Source organism: Tachypleus tridentatus, chromosome 12 (assembly GCF_004210375.1).
Source record: "Tachypleus tridentatus isolate NWPU-2018 chromosome 12, ASM421037v1, whole genome shotgun sequence".
Classification (NCBI taxonomy): Eukaryota; Metazoa; Arthropoda; class Merostomata; order Xiphosura; family Limulidae; genus Tachypleus; species Tachypleus tridentatus.
Genome location: NC_134836.1, coordinates 68,851,911 through 68,875,684, shown reverse-complemented (window position 1 = coordinate 68,875,684; position 23,774 = coordinate 68,851,911). Strand labels below are relative to the sequence as shown.

The following is a 23,774-nucleotide window of genomic DNA, read 5'->3' as shown; positions in this document are numbered from 1 at the left end:
TAACCGTAGTTCTAGAATATTCAGCCAGTAAAATCATGGCAGAAAATAGTCGATATGTAACATATTTAATAAAACATAAGACTGGGTGACTTTGAAAGATTGCTTAAGATAAATTTATTTGCTTGTTATTTACAAGCATATTATTCATATTATTCAATTTAGTATGATACAGTTAGTTACATTAACTTTGATTCACTTAAATTGTAAGAATATATAACACAAATTAAACAAACTGTCTTTCCATTGACTAAATAAAGCCAGTGTGTTTAATAGCTATTCACTTACTGTATTAAGTTCTACAATAAGCTTCTTCACTTATTATGGTACATAATTCTTTTTGCTATCGAATCGTATCCACTGAATGGTAGTCATTTCAACACTATTATTAACAGTAATTTTTTACAATTTTTTTCTTCACTGTGAATTTCCAACATAAAGAACTGTTATTTCGACTATAAACATTGAACGTTGTACGTCACTGCTCACGAAGTTTTTCGCTCACTTGGTAACAATTCTTTCTGATAGTTTTATTCAGAACTTATGAGACGATGCTAAAGTTTTTATAATCCAATATAATTATAATATTATATAAAAACATTTGTTTTGTATTTGGACAAATTACTTTCTTTTATTTCACCAACGAGATTATGTATGCAATATAAGCATATTAAGCATAGATTTAAGTTACGTTTTGTGACATATACTGTTTTAGTTAAATATCTTTAGGTATTTTTAGTAATGATGTGAAGCACACAAATCGAGACGCCGTTATATTTGTTTGTTTTTCAATTGCGAGGACAGCTAAACGAGGGATTTCAGTACTAGCCGTTCCTAATTTTGAAATGATATACCAGAGAGAAGACAGCTATTCAATACTATCTGTCGTAAATGTTTGAGCCCATTTTTAAAAACGAGTAGTGGGATTTCCCAATAAATGCAAAGTTTTTGATGCACTAAAAACCATGAAAGTTATAAAGAAGTTTTATTGTAACAATCTGTTTGAGCAAAAATAAACCTTTTTTAAAATTTTAAGGAAACAATAAAAGAAAACTTTAAAACCCTTTTGTTCCATTACTTCTACAAAGATCTTTATTATCGGCTCCTTTTCATCAGTAATTTCGTCTTCTGGACAAGTTACATAGGCATCAGCAGCAAAAGATGTCATGTGAGTCCCTCCTGGGTACGGCAGGCAGTAAGTTTGGAATCCATTGTCACAGTGACCAGGAAGATATGTAACTAAAAGCGTTGTAAGTACATATCTAGGCATTTATTAAATTTGTGTTAATTTTATAGTTCTAACAATGTGTTTAGTATCAGAAAACGTATTTATTGAACTGAAACTACATGTTTTTAAAAGTGTTTCATCTGTTTGTGTTTAATGTAAACAGTTAAAGTTATTGAGTGTCATATATACTTACAACACCCATCAGCATCTCTTCGGTATCCTCTTGTGCAGTTGAGGTTCTCGGCTGAAACATACACTGGGAAAAACAACAGATCGTTAATCTTTTTAGCGCGTTTAATGTCACCGTTGGAATACAAGGTTTTTCACGATGAGCACGACGCACTAGCTATATTACTAACTATGACTCATTCTGTAAAATAACAACATAAATGTTACTTTTCGTGAGAAAAATAAAACGTGCTTCAAAACTATTTCTTAACAGCAGACTTTTGTTTCTGTATGTACTTCCTGATTAGTTAACTAATGAAACTAATCACACAAACTTGGAAATATATGAAATTACACACAATCTTTTGCTGTAAATTTAAAGTATTGAATATTCAGAATACGTTCCTAAAAAACACTTGGTAGATATGATATGTATCTTTACAGTTCATAAGAGTTTTCTTCAGCATACAGAAGTTGAGTTCATTATATCAAATTAACTTTGGAGCCTCACCACTTCTCTCTACAGGTTTTCCATCATCCATCTAGTGTTTGATCATATTGTTGCTACATCAGTCACGTGACTGGTATGTCTGTGTGTACAATAACATGCATATCTATCTAATTACTCAGTGGTTCATCTCGTTTCTAGACTGAGATTTTTTTTTTTTTTTTTTTTTTTTTGCGTACTGTCGCCTGGCACACTTCGGTGGTTTTTGTCTTTGACGTTTGTGTTCGTACGACTTGTTGCAGGTCTTTTTCCGAATTGTTCTGGCGAACCCAAATTATTTTTTTGATGCTCTTAAGTACAAGAAATATATTTGTTTCGAAAAATTTAAATTCTCATTTGAATATACTTTAATGATTTGAGCATATAAAAATTTACATTGGAAAGGTCTGTTACATATTTTTCCCAAAAGCGACTAATTTTCGGTGATATCACACCATCTACGAAATGTTAAGCTATGTGATAAAGTAGTTCTGATAAGTTCTGTTCTACCGTGACTTTATAACAGATTGAGTCACATTATTTGCCAGGTTACTTATTCAGAAATGTTTTGGTATGGCTTATCCATCCCTATACACTGTAGAGTATCATTACTAAGAACATCAGTAGCAGCCTGTCACTGATAGTGTATGTTTACAATATAAGTACCGTTAAGATTACTAGTCTTCATCACTGCCCTGAAATAGCTCTTTTCAGAGCATCTTTAGCATCACCTGATGGAATGTGATGCATCTTCCAAGAGTATATTATAGCTGTCAATATCAATATCTGCAAATAATATGTCGACCCACTTAGCACCTTTGAGTTGGTCAACATCACCCATTACTGGAGTCCTGATTATTACTTTTTCAGCCATAATTTGGATAAACAATATATTTGACCCTGTATTGAAATATCAAAATGCATTTGATAGTTTTTTGTGATATAATAATTGTTCTGTTATGAACATTGGCACAGCATTTATGACTTACAAAGATACATTTATAAAAATTTAAACTACATAGAACATAAAGGTGCATTGTGACAGAGCAAATTTTTTTATAATAGTTTTTTGGGATAATAATTAATGTATAATAGTTTTTGGGAATAAAAATTGACATAAGGCCTTGTCATTGAATTGCTGAAAAGTGTTTTTACAGGGTGTCCTTGTCTAAAGACAATGTATTTATATCAAAATACTGAGAATGTTCACCTTAGACTTTTTAAATGTCACAGATGGAGCATATTTTGTTGCCATAATATACAAGATAGAAAAAAAATGTTCTTGCATGAAAAACTTGTAACTTCATGGTCAATTTTTGCCATATTCAAGAAAATTTCAAACTTTATTTGTTATAAATCATTTTTTATCAAACTGTCCATAAGGCAGAATTAAATAATTTGGTCATATCATAATCATCAGAGATAAGTCTTTCTTTAATTAATTTGTTTATCTTGAATATTTAAACATTTTCCACATTTGATCAGTGTCTTCAAACAACTCAGATGCTCAGCTCAGAACTGATAGTTTTTTGTCCCATCCTTTCCAAATTAGATTTTTTGCAATTTGTAACCAAAATATCATTTCTAATATTCATATATAAGTTGATAATAAATTAATCATTACACTTTTAAGTGATTATGCAGCAAATATGTCTAAATAATTAAAAGATGGTAAGATAATTTCTGGCTGAAAGTTTTATTTGAGTATTCTTTGCATTAAACTAGTTTTTGGCTACAACGTTCATATCAGTATTTACTTACAAACAACCAGTCGACTCCAAATGAAAGGGCAGTGAAGATAGACTTGAGTAATTAAAAAGACGACCACATGTGATAATGGTTTGTTTGTTAAATGTTGGAGATAAAATATAACCAGGTTTATGTCACGTAAAGTAAAACAAAAGGTATATTGCAAAACTACTTTTATGATACTAAGAGTCAACCACAGGAAACAAAATAATGTTGATCACTTAAGTATTTGAAAGGAATACAACATGTTTCTTTTCAATGTTGTTGGGTAAAGAAATAAATGAAAGTAAATCACAATCATCTTTTAAAATAAAACTATTTTCATTGTTGACTTTTGACATGTATATTTGTAATATGCCTTTTGAGTACTTTGGGCATCCTTATATGTGGAGTCTAGAGACTATGATATTGAATATTGTCATGAAAAATTAAATTCAGTTCATTCAGGCATACACTTCCTTTTAAAAATGTTATAATCATACTTTGTTTTTTCCAGTGCTTTAGTCATATATAATCATATGGCAAGTTATAAACAACACTCTTGTAAACCAAAAAGTGTCCGCTTGTATATACATTTCCCCATGATAAATTGAAGTACTCCCTAATATATTGCTGTTTTGCAAAAATTAAAACTGAACAGAAATAAATAGGGCAAATAACTGCAGAGGAATTAAGCAGTGGTTGTTATATAAAGATTCCACAGTGTTCCTTAATAACAAATCAGAAATAGGGTGTTTAAAATATAATAACAACGAAACAAATTAAAATCCAATGAACAAACATTAAAATGAACATAGCAAAGGGAAAGGTCAAGTAGAAGCTTATAACAAGTTGGCTATTTAATTCATTCCTTTTCTTGTAATAATGCTTATGTTGGTCAAACAAAACAATCTCTTTCAGTTAAAGGAACAAGAACAGGAGCATATCCAGAATGAGAGGGTGGAGTATTTATTTTGTGGTTAACCACAAATCTCTCCAACAGATTATTCAGTTCATGTTCACCAGAGGCATTAAAACTAAAATTTTAGTGTTATAAGCCTTCATACTTACTGCTGAGCCACTGGAGTTAATAAGAGGTCAAATGATCAAGCCAATATGAAAGTTCTTAAAGGTCCTCTGTCTCTCTCTCTCTCTCTTTTTTTTTTTATAAACACATGATGTTATAAAGTTTTGATTACTTACATTTAACATATTTCAATCTAGGCTAAAGCTAGACTATTTGTATAGAAGAGAAAGTCCACATTTTGGTTTAAATATTCCATGTACACTACACACACAAGGATACATTCTATTGTGCTAGCCAAACTCTTGGAGAAGGCTACTGCCATTCAAATGTGTTTGAAAAATTGGCTTTAGCATTACATGTCTTCACACAAAATTAAATTTGAACAAAATTGACAATCCAAAGAAATATTTAAAAATATACTAAACAAAAGTGAGGGTATTGAAATTGGTTTGCAATGGAACTTTATTTCAGTTTTTTTTTCTTCTTCTTCTAATCACCATTTGATTTTATACTTCACAACTGTTAGAGAATGTTGACCCTAATGGACCAACTTGAACTTGAAGGTACAAGACACTGGAAACATTTTATTACCTCTGTTGAAAATGAACATCTTGGTTGTCAAAAGGAATCATTTTGTTATGTTTTGTGAATTAATTAGTCATATTTGCATTATTAATCTCATTGGGATATGACTGACTGATACAATGTCAGTGAAATTGCATTAGTTTTTGACTTTTAATTAATGCACAAAGTTACACAATATGCATTCTTTTCCAATTGTAGGTATCAAAACATGTTTTATTATTTCCATTTTATGAGCCATCAACATACCACTGAATTATCAGGGGCTAGTCATTACTTGAACAGTAAACATTTCTGTAGTAAATCAAAGTAACAACTTTGTTCTGAAAGTGGTAAGTTTTGTTTGTTTTAAACTGAGAGTACTTTAAACAATTCACAGATTGAAAGCAGGTTTGAAAGATTCAGGATTGGATTTAAATAGTCTTCATACCTTCTTCCTTGACATTCCAGTGAGAAGAAACAGTTTCACCATAGTTAAAGGAAGTGGACTATATCCAAAAGTCCTTTTGCTGTCATCAGTGGCTTGATAGTGTTGCTGTTGTTGAAAGTGCAAGAGACAAGCTTCCAGCAGTTAACTTTTACATATCTGTAACTGAATCCAGGAGAAACAGGTAAGCTGGCCTGTTGATATAAACTGCTTCATGCTAAGCTTGCTTGTTTCATTTCTGTTACCAAGTCTTTAGAACACTTAACTATATATTAAACAGAGTTATACTTTTAATTTTAGCACAAGATACAGAGAAGCTTATAATAACAATCTTAAGGAGATTTTACAAACAAAACAGTTTAAAAGATGCAAACAAACACTTATGAATTTGCTTGGTACAGAGAGAGAAAAGAATTGCAATAATTTTGAAGCAAGGAAAATTGACACTGGTTTTGTTGGAGAAACATTGATGAGGGTACTTCATTCTACCAGTACAGTGTATAGTATTAGTGACCATACAGCTTTAGAATTTTAGGCCACAGTGCAAACAGTTTCTGCTATCAGTGGTCAAACACTTGTTAGGTAAAGCTCTTTTAAACACTGGTTCATAACTTGTTTTGCCTTGATCTTAACTTATAAGGTTTAAAGTGGAATTGTGTGCAACAAAATTTAAGTTTATACTACAATCCTTTAAAAGAGCCAACAGAGTGACTATTGAAGATTGTGACGAAATCACGCAGTACCTAAAATCCTATTTTGTCTTGCCACTAGGAATGGCACATTACTAAAACGACTTCATACTGATCAACCAGAATACCTAGATGTGGTTCTTCCATAACACAATTAAGAGTAATCCTGTCACAACTGTAATTATAATTCGAGTTGTGATATCTTGCAGGAATTACTGTACATTTGTTAAAATTAAAAGTCATTTCCCATTTATTTTCTCAACTCATCAAATTCTCCAAATACTTTTATGAGGCAGTAGTACTCTACTCACATCCAGCAACATGGAAAACTGAAGTATCATCAGTTAATTTAATTAATCTGCTAACTTCCTTCATCTTTGTCATTTACAAAAATCCAAAAGAGTGAATGCCATAACCTTAAGCCTTTAAGTATCCCACTCGTTACATTATTCCAATTTGACTGATCTCCATTTGTAACAACCCTCTTCCATCTAGCCAGTTTTCTGTCTAAAGAACCTACCTATCCTGCAGAGATACCTTTTTAACAAACCATTTGTGTGGCTTTTTTTTTTTTAAGAACATACATAAAATTTTTTCTTCATTACATCTTGTTACATTTAGTAAAATCAAAGCAACCTGTCATTTCAATCAGTAGGTCTTGTTACATTTTTGAGTCGTAGTGGCTTTAATTTTATAATTTTACCGAAATTTCATGCATGTGTAATACTGAAGTCAGCATAAATGTAACTACTGTTTTACAAGTAAGCAAATGGAAGTGAATTCATTTATAATGAGTTTTATTTCACCATAAAAATTAGAACAGTTTTACCATTATTTAAACAAAAAGTTAGATTTTATGCATCCTTTTTTTACTGGCTTGTTATTGCAAAATTTATAAGTGAAGATTACTTCCCTAACTCTGGTCTCTCACTTTGGATGGATCATTCCAAATTATGAAAACACTAATGCACCAGAGAGGTTATGGTTATAAGCTGTACCTGCAAAACTGCAAATAGAAATAGATCTGGTTTAGGGACTTCCATTGTACAAAGTGATTAAACTGCAGTGGTTGTTTATGAAACTTGTTTCAGAAAGGGTGAAAATTTTACCTTATATTTTAAAATTGTTGCAACAACATTTGGAAATTTCTCACTTGTTATTTTCTTCTCTTTGAAGCTCAGTTGTTTCCCTTGTAAGTTAGTTGCAAGATATTGACTAGGTAATGAATATAAGAGCTCCATTTACATTTTTTAATTTTTCCTTTGCATAACTGTCAGGCATCTTACTGTCCAAATCTTCAATATTGTATTCATCATTCTGAACCTTATTTAATGTAACAACAATGTGCTTTGATATTTTGAACATATCTTTAATGTAGCATTGTATAATGTTTTTGTCTATTTCTTGCCTTATCTCAAAATACAACTAATAAAGCTTATGAGCTCAAATATGGTTTCAAGTAATCTGCCACTGTAATTCAGTGGACATCTGTGGCATTGCAAATATAGAACCACCACCTTCTTTATATGCAGCAGTTGCTGTGTGGTTATTAATAAATTATTTCAGTGTATGTTCTTTAATATTCTGTTTTTATAGATCTTTAGCCAGGAGATTTAGTGTATTAATTGAACAATCATAGCTAATTTATATATTGTCTTTATTTCTCAATAATTTTTATTTTATGTACCAAAACTATAAATGAGTAGTTTTTAATTAATTTCATTACTACAGTAAAACTTTACAACTGTACAGTATTTGCTCGCAGATAACTAGTTCAATTACATATACTAGCTATATAACGTTCTTGTTTGTAAACTACGTAGTGCTGTATGGAAACAAGTGTAGATGTTAAAATAGGTATATTTATTTACATAAAAATAGTACTATATGAATTGTATTTTGGTCATAAACAGTGAGAAGAATACACTATTTTGATAAGATATCTTACCTTCACTCACAGAATAGCTTTTCTTGACTAGTATTGCTCTCTATCAGCACAAATGTTTAACATATGCCATTATCCTTTAATATCCTGCTTCTGCATATTCATATTCAAATGATCATGGAGCAGCTTTTCACTAATGGAAGCTTGACATAACTCCTATTGTAACCAACACTCTTTCAACATGTGCACCAAATCACTTCTTAATTGGAAGTAGTACTGCACATACGTGCTATTTTTTGCTCACAGATTTGTCTGTATTTTCAGTTATTCTCGCGACTTCATTTTTCTTTATACATTGTTCAAGTTTTGCATTTTGGTATTTTACCAGTTTTTTAAAAATGTGTGACTTTTCAGGGATATTTTTGTTTTTATATTATGGATTTCACTCTGTGGGAAGTGGAGTCTGACCTGTATACTTTATTTTTGGAAAACACTCTCCATCCTGTGACAATACTAGTTGTCAGTTACATTGTAGTCTTTCCTACTGCAGACCTGATTTTGACTTCGAGATGCCTCGAAGTTTTTGTTGATATACCCTATCAACGTGGTAGCTCTGCTTTTCAATATAGAATTTTAAGGCCGCTTGTTACACTGTTTCCAGTTACTTGGTCCTCTTGAGTCTCCAATGCTCATTTTTTCAAGCTTTATTATAGTGGAGTATGAGAGCTCTTACCAGTTCCTGAGTGTTGTATCATGGAGGCCTGTCCTCCTGCGATGAATCACACCATCTATTTGAGAGTAGAGGGGTGGCATTATGCATGTTTTGATGGCATGTGGAACTTCCTAGTACTGACCTGATGTACAGTTTAAGATTGCTTCTGCTTTTAATTGTTGCACTGTGCTATATTTTTTACCATATATCTATTTTTTTTTTCTGTATCTTGATGTCTTTCCTACTTTGGAACTGATGATCAATCCCAGATGCCACCAGGTTTTAATTGAAGCATTCCACCATGTCATGTATATATCAAACATCTATAATTGCAGTTTGCCTCTTGGACTGAGATGTTTCTCCTAACTATTGCTGGATCTAGGGTTGGAAATGGTACAGCTAAGTAAGTTCTCGTGTGCTGGCTTGTTTCCTTCCTCTTACTGTGGAGTGAATGATGAATGCCAGTAGCCAACAGGTTTTGGATTGGAGATGCACCTCACCTTTGTGGTTCCTTTTCCTACCATTAGCTGGATGTCAGTTCCTGGCAGATCTTGTGTTGTTTGTAGCTGGATACTGCATATTTTCTCACTTGTTTACAACCAGTTATCTTCCTTGTACTGCAGACCAAAAGTGCTATGCTTGTTTCTATCAGGTTTATGCCATCTTGCCTGAGCTTTCCACCTTCATGCAATCTGCTGGGTGCCAGTTTTAAATAAACCTGGTGTTGGTTGGGTTGGATATCATGCAAGTGATGATGGATTCTCATGTGGAAGCTCAACTTCTTTACCAATTTCCATTTCAAGGAGAAAAGGTAGGCATTCCTCTACCTACTGCAAATCTGATATAGCATTCCAGGTACTGTCTGGTGTTGCTTGAGATTGAACTACCACTATGGTTGGTTGCATCCTAGTCACTCAACACACAGGAGTCCCATTCATTGATTATACATGTTCTGGGATTCCTTCATGTTTCAAACTTTTAAGTTCACAGTAGTGTCATTAAAGAGTATACCTGAATCAGGTGTGGTGTGATCTCCCACTGAGGTGCATTGTTTTTGCTTTTCATTTCATGCCTTCTGGTCTTTTTGAGCACTTTCTTTAGGGGTATCATATTTCTGTGTTAGACTTTCACCAGTTCAGTGTGGGAATTTAGCTATTTTGTGTCAGGAGGTGAGATATCATATGGGAAGCTAGGATTTCCTACTCTGCCTCCTCACATCCAATGATATACGGTGTAGGTCTTCTGATCGATCCTGAAGTGATTAATGAGTGCAGATTCAGAGAGCTGCTGTATGATCACATGCATTAAGTATGCACAAGCAGGAGATGCAGGGCTAGTGATATGGTTTGAAAATTGATCCAGTAGAGAGCAGTACTAGTCAGGAAAAGCTAGTTTGTGTAAGCAGGTATCTACCAGAAATACATTTTCAGTGTAGGAAAATACTAACATAAATTTTCACTTTAACAAGATAAAATACATTATGAATATAACTGAAGAGATGAATATCCGTAATCCTGTTAGCTTGGTACTATAAAAATTAATCACAACAAACATTTATACATCTTTATTTGTATGGTTGGTGAAATTGTTTTTTCATAAAATTTGCTTCCAGTATATTAAAATCTTGATCTTGCTTGGCTTTATTCATATGTATATTGTAATCCCTTTTACACAGCATGGTCTTATGATCTTTCTGAAGACCATGTTTTGAGTGATACTTTTCACATGAACCATTGAGGTTGCTCATAAATGATGTTGATCATGTCACTACAACTTAATAGACTAATGTAGAGAAATTCAATCTTTTAAGAATTTAATATTAGCTCTTGTGCAAATATTATTTTCTGTATTGATATATGTACTCTTATGTATTTTGTATTTAAATTATAAAAATTTTTGCCTTTACAACTAATCTGGAGCTTATTTTCACTTGATGTGTACTCTTTGTGAGAAACTATCTAGTACATATTTTTTAGTGAATTACTTCAGCAGTAGTGTTATCATGCATTGTGTTTTGTTGACTAGGAACGTAGCAGTTCAAATATATATAACAAGGAACTTGTTACAAGTCATTAGAAATATAGAGAATTTTTTCATTTTGTTTATCTTGACATTACTCAAATTTTTTTATAATTATGTCAAAAGATCCAGTAGTATGTAGTAAACAACCATAATTAGCTGCATATATAATATTATAGAAGTGTAGTTTCTTTATAGACTTGCAGAATATGCTAAACTTTATAACTAGGAAGATCGTTTTTCATCGAGACTTTTCAAATTTTACTCATAGTTTATTTTAATCAAGTTCTGAAGCTTCAAAGGTTAGTTTATAGGGTAGGTTGAATTATGTTCTCCACAACTAACTTTCATAGATACTGTTAGGGTGCAAACAGACTGCATAACATTTAAATTACAATTATAGAAGGGTTGAAGTTGTATATCAAACATTCACACTGTACATGCTTGTTGTTGAAACTGGTTAGCAGATGATGTTCTATATTTAATTATATTGACTTAATACATACTTCAGTTCATTACATTTTCATTCAGATTGTTACAGCATGAAGTGCAATGTTATGCACTTGCAGTATTTCTCTATTACCATTAACTTGTTTATGCTAATTATAAGACAAAAATTACATCCCTCTTATGCTGATCAAATCAGAAACTTGTTAAAGATGTAATGTGTTTATGCAGTTTTAACAGTTCTTACAGTTGCCAACTTTATGCTGGAACATTTGGTATAGAAGGACTCCATGATATGCACTGGAGCCTGCTGCTGCCCTCACTTAGATACAGGTTGAAGATTGTTAGCCTGAGGATTGAAAAGGAACATGTAAGTGATCTAGGAATGAGGGATTTTGTAACAATTATCAGGGAATATGCAAATTTATTGTTTATATTTTATGTTAAAAGAAGAAGGCTTTGAGTTGTAATAGCAATATAAAAAATGTAAATACTTATAAATAAGTACTTGAAACTAATTTTATTGTTATTAATTTTTATAATTTTTGTTTTCTAAGAGTTACATTAAGAAAAGTTGCAATCTCTGATCTGTGTTAATGTGAACTTACCTCAGAGTTTTAAGTTTGACTGGAAAACTCAGTATTAAATTGACTGAGACTCCAGGGTTGATAGTGTCAGGGGGCACAGAATATTTATCCTTTCCTTATTTGGTAAGTGACTACTTACAGAAACCTCTGTTCTACAGTCACCATCAAAGTCAATTCCTGTACCTATGTTTCTAAGTTTACATTCCTATACTGTCAAATCCTTAGGGCAAATGTCACATGTTTTTGTCCAGAACAGATTAGAGGGATTTGCTGTCCCTCTCAAGTCAGACAAGAAGTTCTGGAGACATCTTGATTGAAACATTTATGCCATACCTTAGCAAACTCCTTGTGAAGTCAAAATTCCTATTGAGGTTATCCCCCCATGCTATTTTGAACTCTTCATGAAGAGTTATTGTTGAGAGAGCTATTAAAAAACATTTTAAAGTTGTAGATACTCACTGGTTTCTCTAGCAAAGGACTTTCTGCTTTACGACACATCTCCACTTTTGAGGACAGAATTATGTAACTGACCAGTGTTCTAATTTTGACATTTACATCACCACATCTCATGCTTCTATCATGAGAGGATATTTCTACTACTAGAAAATATAGTCATATGTTCCTAACCTTCTCAGATGTTTCCAGTGTCAAAGGTGTTAACATACAAAGTTATAATCTTGTCATAATTCTTTGTTGTGTGCCTGTTGTGGTTGCAAAGACCTTGATACATACAGTTGTCAACTTGACCCTCACTGCATCATGGTGTTTCTTATCCCTCTTTTCCATTCTTGCCTTATGTAGGTGAAAGAGGTAGAACATTTTTGTATTGTAAACAACGTTACTTAACCAGATGCAGAATAATTATTCATTCACACTCTTTGTCACTTGAATCTGCTTCTGCTGACAGAGATATGCATAAATAACTCCAGGTTACAAGGAGGTCAAGAGACCTCCAACTACAAAAAAGCAATGTGGTTGCAAGCAGAAGAGTTCTTCACCCAATACTCCTCCATCTAATTAAAAATGGATAATTTCATACAGTGAAACTTTCAAAGTTTTTGTTCTAATTTGGATGAAATTAAAGCTTTGAGTGCTTCCTGTCACCCAAAGTCTCTTTCTTTACAGGAAGCATTTCTAAAACCTGCTGATACTGTCACCTTTTGGTTTGATTGATTGATTGATTGATTTAGTGTTTTATGGCACAAAGCAGCGAGGCTATCTGCGCCAGACATTCGGTAAAAATGTAAAAAAAAATAAATGTAGTAATAGACATAAATGGAAATGAAGGTAAAACAAAAAAGTATAAAACCAATGTTGACACCTAGTCTACAATGTTAAGATAGAAGGCAGAGTATAAGAAGTTGTAAGGTATTTACTCTAGCAAAAAGGTAATGATCATAACCCGCCAGGAAGACTAACAGGTAAGTTCAAGAACCACCGTCAGTCACCTGAAGTTGGTCTTTCCAGTCCTGGTTCCGGGTTATGTGTCATAGCAACCAGTATCAAAATGTAAAAGAATAGAAGTTTTAAAAGATACATAGCAAAATTGTAACAATGAGTAGCCAAATGTCCAGTAAAAAGATAAAGTTAAGTAAATGGAGTAAAATTTGTAAAAGTAAATGAAGGTAAAAACAAAACAGCAATTAAAACAGAAAATGGTGTAAAAACCAATGGTGACATCCAGTCTTCAAAGTTGTAAAATATTTACTCTAGCAAAATGGTAATGATCATAACCCGCCAGGAAGACTAACAGGTAAGTTCAAGAACCACCGTCAATCACCTGAAGTTGGTCTTTCCAGTCCTGGTTCTGGGTTATGTGTCATAGCAACTATTATCAAAATGTAAAAGAATAGAAGTTTTAAAAGACACTCCACAAAATCGTAATAATGAGCAGCCAAATGTCCAGTAAAAAGATAAAAGTCAAGTAAATGGAGTAAAATTTGTAAAAGTAATTGAAGATAAAAGCAAAACAGCAATTAAAACAGAAAATGGCGTAAAAACCAATGTTGACATCCAGTCAACAAAGTTGTAAAGTACTACCTGTAGCAGAATGGTAATGATCATAACCCGACAGGAAGACTAACAGGTAAGTATAAAATCCACCGTCAGTCACCTGAAGTTGGTCTTTCCAGTCCTGGTTCTGGGTTATGAGTCAATATGGCCAGTACTAAAAAGTAAAATAGTAAAAGTGTGAAATGATATGCAACAAAAGTATAATAACCAATGCGAAGCCTAGTTAGAACAACTTCCTCCTTCCGAACTTTACGGAAGCTAGATGGCCAAAGTCCAATTTTGGGTTTGATTTGAAAAAGTTTGTTGTCGCGTTGCTCACTCCAAGTGGACTGCCAGCTGGCACGGAGCCGAGCCTTGAAGACAACACCATAGTCCATGTACGGAATAGGCATAGGAGTGATGGTGCTGAAGCAGACATATTTAGCTGCCATGCCTGCAAGCTTGTTCCCGCGAATACCAACATGGCCTGGTATCCAGAAAATCTGGATTGAAGTAGCTGCTAATGAGAAATGGGCCAGTCGGTTTTGAATATCAGCGAGAATAGGATGTAAACTAACGTGTAGCGATTCCAAGGCAAGTATAGAACTAAGCGAATCAGTATAAATAGTGCAGTTGGAGTACTGCTCAGCTGCGATATGATCCAGGGCAAGAGATATGGCATACAGTTCAGCAGTGAACACAGAAGCTGTAGAAGGGATTCTGCACGCAACTACTGACCCATAGCAAACCATAGCAGAGCCCACTGAATTACCTGATTTGGAACCATCTGTATAAATGGGAACTGAATGATTGTTTGAAAGATATTCATTGAATAAAAGACGGTACTTCCAATCTGGAGTATCTGCCTTTTTTAGGTGACTGAAAGAAAGGTCACATTTGGGGGCTGTAATAAGCCATGGTGGGATGGGCCAACCTGTGGAATCTGCAATGTTATCCAAGGACAGACCCAATTCATCCAATTGCGCCCGGATGCGAAGGCCAAACGGAGCAATGACAGATCGTCTGTTCTGAAAAAGTACTGCCCACCGAGGAAGGAAAACACATTTCCAGGTGGGATGCTTTGGTAAGGAATGAAGTTTCGAAGTATATTGTAAAGATAGTTGCAAACGGCGAAGGTGTAGAGAAGGTTCATGAGATTCAATGTATATACTTTGAACTGGAGAGGTACGGAAAGCCCCAGTGCAGAGTCGAAGTCCTTGGTGATGAATGGGGTCCAGCATCTTAAGGCCGAGGGTCTGGCAGAGCCATAGACCATTGATCCATAATCGAGTTTCGATCTAATAAGAGCACGATATACCTTTAACATTGAACAGCGATCTGCCCCCCAACTGGTAGAAGAGAGAACAAGGAGGATGTTCAGTGCTCTTGTGCATTTGACCCGAAGCTGCTTTAAGTGTGGTATAAAGGTCAGTTTACGATCAAAGATAAGCCCCAAGAACTTGGTCTCCGGGACCACTGGCAGCAAAACTTCACCGATTTGAAGTTTAGGATCAGGGTGAATACCCCGTCGACGGCAAAAGTGCATGCATACAGTTTTAGAGAGAGAGAAATAAAAGCCGTTCGCCAGAGTCCACTTCCGTACACAATTGAGGGCAGTTTGTAGTTGCCGCTCAATATATCTCATGTTTGACGACTGACATGAGATGTGAAAGTCGTCGACATACAATCCATTCGCCACAGTGAGAGGGAGTTGTTCAGTGATGGCATTTATCTTTATACTGAAGAGTGTAACACTCAATACACAGTCTTGAGGGACTCCAAGTTTCTGTACAAAAGAACGGGAAAGTGTCGAACCCACACGAACTTGGAATCTCCTGTCCATTAAAATTTTTTAATAAACATGGGTAGATGGCCACGTAACCCATATGTATGGTGGTCTCGCAAAACGCCATACCTCCATGTTGTGTCGTAAGCCTTCTCTATGTCAAAGAATATTGATACAAGATGTTGGCGGTTGAGAAAGGCTTCTCTGATAGATGTTTCAAGACGAATTAGGTGGTCTGTGGTGGAGTGCTGTCGACGGAACCCACACTGGGTGGGCGAGAGGAGGTTGTTTGATTCAAGGAACCAAAAAAGACGAGCATTAACCATCCTTTCTAATGTCTTACAGAGACAGCTCGTCAAAGCAATTGGACGGTAGTTTGAAGGAATCTTGGGATCTTTCCCTGGCTTAGAGAATGGTAAAATAATAGCCTGGCGCCAGGCATCAGGAAAAACATTCTCCTGCCAGATCCGGTTGAAAACAATCAGAAGGACATCAAGAGAAGCAGGAGATAGATGGTACAGCATGTCACAATGAATATCATCAGGTCCAACAGACGTACTGGCAGACCAATGAAGGGCCATTTTTAGTTCCACCAGGGTAAAGGGACAATTATAGTCAAAGAAACAGTCAGTTCGAAAGGAAAGAGGTAATCGCTCAGCCCGAGTCTTGATGGCCAGGAAGGTGGAGGAACAAGCAGAAGTGCTAGATACCCGGCAAAAGCTTTCACCTAGAGTGTTAGCGATGTTCCGAACATCAGTCACCTCCTGACCATCAGAGAGTAAGATCGAGAGGGGGACAGAATTGTAGTGCCCATTAACCTTTCGAATCCTGTCCCATATGATCTTGGAACTGGTGGTAGAAGATATGCTGGTTGTGAACTTAATCCAAGATTCCTTCTGGCTTTGACGTCTTACCCACCTAGCATGTGCACGGGCCCGTTGGAAAGCAACCCGGTTTGAAAGTGTGGGATATCTACGAAAAGTATCCCAGGCCCGCTTTTGAGCCTTCCGTGCTAAGTGGCAAGCAGGATTCCACCACGGACGAGGATATCGTGGAAAACGTGTCGAGGTTTTAGGAATACACTGAGCAGCTGCATGTGTAATACAGTCAGTTACCGCTGCTACACAGTTGTCTATTGATGGCTGATTTACGATGGCAGGATCAAGTTCGGCGAGAGCAGTGAAAGTGGACCAGTCTGCCTGATCCAGCTTCCACCGGGGCACGCGGGTAGGGTGGCATCGACCACGGCCAGTCTCTCTCAAAAGGATCGGAAAATGATCACTGCCTAGTGGATTACTGTCAACCCTCCATGAAAAATGGGAGAATAATGAAGGGGAGCAAACTGAGAGATCAATAGCGGTAAAGGACTGACTAGGGGCATGAAAGTAAGTGGAAGAACCAGTATTGAAAAGAGAAAGATTGTGATCAGAGAGCATCCGCTCTACAGATCGGCCCCTCCCATCAATAATAGCACTTCCCCAGAGAGGGATGATGTCCAATAAAATCCCCTAGGATTAGAAATGGAGATGGCAACTGTTCAACGAGAGCATCAAGATCTGATTGATCATATGTCTCTCCAGGGGACAGGTACAGAGAACAAACAGTGATGGTATGACCCAAGGAAACACGGATGGCTACAGCCTCCAAGGGTGTGTTGAGTGACAAAGTCAGGGTGGGCACGTGTTGATCAGCCAACAGTGCCACCCCTCCATGTACTCGACCATCACACAACCTGTCATTTCTGTACAGAGAAAACTGCCGAATGGAGACACTATCAGTAGTTTTGAGAAATGTTTCTTGTAAAGAAAAACAAACAGGATGGTAGGAAGCAATCAGCGTTTTGATATCCAGATTAGAACGTAAACCTCGACAGTTCCATTGTATCAAGGTGGCCATTTTTAAGAACGGGTAGGTGAAGTGGCTGGAGAACCCTTCGGTTTACGACCACGTCTTTTTTTCTTTACTGTCTTTAGTCGGAGGAGGTCTATCAACCTCCTTGGATCCTGCTCTGGGTAGGGTGGGCAGGTTTTTGTTATTGGAAGGGGAATCCAGTGACTGAGGACGCGAACGAATAATTGTTTTGTCTCTTGTGGTGGGAGAAAAAGATGTATCAGAAGAAATGCCTGTATTTGAAACTGAAGGACGTGGATCTTGAGGTTTGTTGGAAGGTATGGGAGGAACAGAGATGGGTGTTGAAGTCGATTCATCAACCTTTTTAACCACGAAGGTCAAAAGGCCTTTCATTTGTTTTGAAAACGATTCTCTTGGAGGCACAGAGAGATCTGTCTGCACTCCCACTGTAGTTGTGGAATGAAGTGCAGCAGCATATGTCCGAGATGGAATTGTGGACAGCAATTTCCGAGCCTCAGGATAACTAATGTTATGTGTCGTTTTCAAACGCTGCACCTCTTTTTCCTCCAACCATTTTGGGCAAGAATGAAAGTAAGAGGGGTAAGAACCATTGCAGTTTACGCAATGTGGGTTCATGTCACAGTCATAGGCATCGTGGTCCTTGCCTCCACAACGAGCACATGTCAGGGAACCACGACAAGATGTCTTTGAGTGGCCGAATCTCTGACATTGGAAACATCGAAGAGGGTTTGGTATGTATGGCCGAACCCTGCAAATGAGATAACCTGCCTTGATGGTGGCAGGTGCACGTGGTGAAGTAAATTTTAAAACGAGGGTATTTATTGGCAGTGTAACTCCATCTTTGCGAGTGGAGATGCGCCTCACTGCAGAAACTCCTTGAGTGGAGAGACCAGCGAGAATCTCTGACTCGGGAACGTTCTTCAAATTCCTTTCAACAATAACTTCTCGTGAAGAATTCAAGGTAGCATGGGGTGTAACCTCAATAGCTATATCCCCAATTGCCTTTGAATTCAAGAGGAGTTCACTGTGTTGGGATGTGGATGTTTCAACCAATATGTCACCAGATCGAAGTTTCTTTACTGACTTTGGAGAGCCAGCAAGTCCCTCTAGTCCCTTTTGAATAAAAAAAGGGGATATTTGCCCTAAAGGTTTTTCCGAAAGAGAATGTAATATAAGAAAATGAGGTACGTGTGTTACTGATGTTGAAGATTGCTGTTCTGAGTATTCAAGACGTGGTCGCTTACCCATTGACTGTTTTTTAACAATTTTATTTAAATTTTTTGGAGGATCCATAGGAAAAAGAAAACATTTCGGTACCTACTGACCCCACCCACCATGGAGCCCTACAAGGGGACGCACTACAAAGTCATGCAAGGACAATGCAGCAACGCCAGGGTTTCGTGAGCACTATACCCAAACACCAGCATCAGGCACAATGTCCACAACACCCGTTGAGAACTTCGAACACTGGTACTTGGTTGACTCTTGCCCAAGTGGACCAGCCGATTGATCCAAGGGGGGCCACCCAAAGGTCGCCCGTCTACAGGAATTCGAGGCCAAAGTGGTGTGCTGGGTTGGGCCCCTCAACCACCAGGATCCTCTCCTCCCCTTCACGGGTCGCCACGCACGGCAAACACGTGGGTTAATGTTTAGATCCCAGAGAAGGTAACCAGACAGAACAGAACCTTCCCTGGGAGGTCCCGGGCACCACGTACAGGAATCCACACCGAGGGGTCACCTTTTGGCAGTTTTCTTTATGTTGAAATAACAATTTGTGTGATGGATAAGTTCGTAGAGGGATGGCATTGCTGGTTGACCAGCAAGAACCCACCTTGTATGTGCCACTCAGTATACACTTGGAGGCTGTAGCTATCAATACCTTCTTGTGTTGTACCATCACTGGTTGTTCTCTCTACTTATATCATGGAGGAACTTTTAAACTTTGATGCTGTTATAGAACTGTGGCTACCTTTCTTTTTTTGTCTTGGGAGACTTGACACAGTCTTCTTTGGGGTGGTGCTGATATTGGTGGTAGGAGTTGTTCCATTTAGTATAAACTCGTAGATCATAACTTGTCTCTTAATCAGTGGTGGTTCTTTTATCTGTTTTCATGCATCTAGTCAGTCTTTTACTGCTAATGATCTATCTGTCTGTTCCCTTTCATTTTTTCTGTTTCTCTTTTTTTCCTGGAAGGTTTACAGTGACACTGGACAGTGATAATATTCCTATCATTTTGAGAGAGACTGGGTGTGGTCAGTGTCATCCAACCTGAGTGCCACAATGTTAAATGGCCCAAAACTGGTCCTGCTGTTTTTTAATCTACCAGCTATTAATGATTAGGTGGAGAAAACAGCTAATTGTATCATTTTAGCAGCTGTTTGTTATACACTCAGAACCTCAACTTGTTTTCCATGGTGGTTTCCTGCCTGCTATCAGACATGAAAGACTCTGAAACAGGCCTGGAATATCTTTTGTGGGTATTCCACTCTTTCTAATTGCATTGGTGTTTAGTGGGTCCATGATCATTCTTTGCAGGTCCAAAGTCAAAGCCAAAAGGAATCTTGAACTGAGGGCTGTATCTTGAGTGTCATGCTTTTCAATGTGAAAATCAGTGCTATTACAATCAGTTGTGGCTGTTATTAGATGACGGTGCTGTCAGCTTGTCCCTCTGAGGCTAATTACTATCCTGACCTGTGATTTTTCTTTGTGCCATTTGAAGAAGGTGAATACTCTTTATTAGAAGTAACACCCTTTCTTTGCTAAGCATTTTTCTACTCCTGTTTGTACAGATGGTTTGAACTGTAGTTACTCTGTGGGCTCTCTTAAACTTGTTGTGGCCCTGTGGTTCTTCATAAAATTTAGTTTTTTTTCTCCTTATTTTCTAGCATATGTGCTTTGAATTTTGCTAAGGAATGCTTTGAACTTGATATTAATGGTTCCATTTTTCATTCAACATTTGTTTTTAATAATTAAAACATAAACATAAATGTTTAATGAACATGTATAATACTATGTCCAATTTGGATAATTGTACTGAATTTTATGTCTGAAAGAGGAATACACCTTGAAACTTTATTGAAAGAAAACTGAAAGTAATTTCTTGACCACTGATCATTCATTGCCTTAAACTTTATTACTATTTGTATATTTAATGTAGCATTTGTATTAGTTATAAAACTGTTTTTATTTCTCTGTTTATTTTGGAAGTTGTACAGTTTACTTAATTGGATGCTTAGTATACACGTGTTTACATGTATATTTTCTCAAACTTTTCTTGAACAAAGATCAATAGTTGTTTCATTGTGGTTCATTATGTGATAGATGATGCTTTATTGCATTAACTACCTGATTCACAGATAAAATACAATCAGTGTGTTAATTATTTATTCTTGAATTACTGTGTATTTTATTAGTTGTCAGCATTTATAAAGGCTTTTATTCTTTCCACCAATCTACAGTTCCATTTTAAATAACAGTGACACTAAATAATTACACTTTATTATACTACAAACTGTTAAATTACTGTCATACATTAGATAGGTCAGTAAGTTCAGTGCTTAGTAACTCAAATGGTATAAGGGTGTCAGAGAACACATGTATTGAATTTAATAGTTATAATGACATCAGTTGCTGGAACAGCTGGTTGTAAAAGACAGAAGTTATTTTCTGTTAATATTGTTATTCAGTATCTTCACTTAAATGCTTTTGTATTTCTTGTAAAAAAACAACAACAACAAACAAAAAAACATGACCTGAATTACCGAAAAGATGTATCAAAATTTAGTGAGACTATTAACTGTAAAGACTAGGTGATATTCTGTTCTACTAAAGAGAACACTTCATTAGTTTTTGGAATTCTTTATCTGAAATACGCTTGTGAATTATGCTTAAATTTGTATGTAGTACATATCCAAAATATATATTCATCAGAGGTTAGTAAAGTTTGGTCTTATTAAAGAAAGTAAATATTATATATTTATTTTAGGTATGCCTTTTGTAAGCTTTCTATCCATCAAACTGCAAACAAGAATGGAAATTTTATGAAGCTAAATTACAATTTTGAATCTTTTTTTTTTTTGATAATGTCTAATATGAACTGTTTGTTTCTTTCTGTAATGTGAGCAGATTTGATGCTACCTATTTGATTTCAAAAGGTATGAAACCAAACCTGATACAGATCCCTTACAAGGTTTAACAGAGGCTGAGGAAATAGTAGAAGAACAATGTGAGGATAAAAGATGTATGTAGAACTGTAGAAAGATGTTTAGGATGATGAAATGTGGGTTGTGTTGATGTGTGTTTTACTTGTAATAACTTATTTATTATAATTGAATTTTTATTATTAATAACTTTATATTAACAATATTGTAGTCCCCTAATGGTAAGTTTCTTGAAATCTGTAATGTAATGTTCTCTACAGTAGTTATTTTATAAATTGTAAAGGGATGTTTTAATTAGCACTTGAAAGAAACATACATTGCAAATAAAATAAAGCACCTTCAAACAAATATTTATCTTATCATGAAATGGAAAGATCTCACCCTGTGTTCAAAACATCAGATAATTGGAAAAACATTACACTAATAAACAAAATCATCATTCATTAATGTTCAGATTTTTTAAACATAAAGAACAAAAACATTTAAGTTATATAGCTAACAGTGGTTTACAAGTAGTTTGGTTTGGTTTTTGGAATTTCGCACATAGCTACTCGAGGGCTATCTGTGCTAGCCATCCCAATTTTAGCAGTGTAAGACTAGAGGGAAGGCAGCTAGTCATCACCACCCACCGCCAACTCTTTTACCAACGAGTAGTGGGATTGACCGTCACATTATAACACCCCCACGGCTGGGAGGGCGAGCACGTTTGGCGCGAACCTCAGATTACAAAGAGCACACCTTAACGCTAGGCCATGCCAGGCCCAGGTTTACAAGTAATATTAACACCTTTTGTGTTTAATGAAAGGAGAGTTGAAAAAGAATCTATGTATATATATCATTGTAAAAGAAATAATGGTGTGTGTAACTACTTATTGACAAGTTAGTATTCTTATGTTAGCTTCTCTTGAACTCTGTTGAGTCTAACATGTTTCTGACAATTCAACAGGAACTGATACAGAAATACATTACGTTTAATCCTGTTAACAGGTGGTTAATGTCTATTGATGTGTTAAACAGTTTTTACCAAGTTTAAATATTTTTTTCATGTTGCACAATCTTAAGAAGATAAACAGCCACTACCAAGTTAAGCATCAGTTTTTTTAATAAATATGAGACATACTAAACAGCTAGTACAAATTGTAAACATCAGTTTTTGTTTAACAAACTTTACACATGCAATTGGTACCACTTCTGAGCAACAGTTCCTGTTGAACAAAAATGACACGTGCTAATCAACTGTTATCAAACTTGAATAGCAGTTATTATTGAACAAACTTTATGCATATTAAACAGCTGTTTCTATAAAACAATTTTGGGAATTGTTAATGAACAGTGTGTAATCACCTGTTAAATTTGTATTGGCTTATCTGAGTTTAAATTAATTATTACAGATACCATTCTTGGATCCTTTTACACAGTCAAGACACATGTGCTCAGAGAATATAAATATGGCTATAATTGCTTGGTATAAAAAATTTATGTTTTCTTAAAGTTTTAACATTGTGAATATGGATTAATAAAATAAGTATAAGATTGAGTCATCATGAGTACCTTACCATAATTGTCTTACATCTAATGTAAGATATACATACTTTGTCACGTGACAAAATTAAAACCATGCAATTTGTATAATAAAGTTACAAAGAGGCTACATCAACACTGTGAGATAATAAATTATGTTTTTATATTTGGTTACGGTTTTATTAGCATTCATTTATTATTCCTTCTATTGTCCAGCTTATCTCTGAATTTTTAATTGCATTAAAATAACAGCTTACCTTCTAAATGATCATGTTTAATTTGAGTACACATGCATGTAGTATGAACCTGGCATCAGTTTTCCCTGGTGGTGATGTACAGATATCATAAATGTTGTACATTATGAAAATTACAGTTACATGGTTTGTAATCTTGTGATCTAACAAGTGAATGATAATCTTACATTGAGCTTTCACAAGATATTGATGAACATTATTATTAC

General features: G+C 35.4%; 1 long non-coding RNA gene across 2 annotated transcripts; it reads left to right on the top strand.

Annotated features, from left to right (window-relative positions):
* The first annotated feature begins 935 nt into the window (after nt 1-935).
* On the top strand, nt 936-23,707 carry LOC143233503 (uncharacterized). Of its 2 annotated transcripts, none has more exons than XR_013018192.1 (4): nt 936-1,247; nt 5,668-5,828; nt 11,637-11,766; nt 21,759-23,707. It is a non-coding gene; the product is annotated as an uncharacterized LOC143233503 (long non-coding RNA). The 2 variants fall into 2 exon arrangements; XR_013018191.1 differs by having other exon boundaries at nt 939-1,247; nt 11,628-11,766.
* Nucleotides 23,708-23,774: the final 67 nt, after the last annotated feature.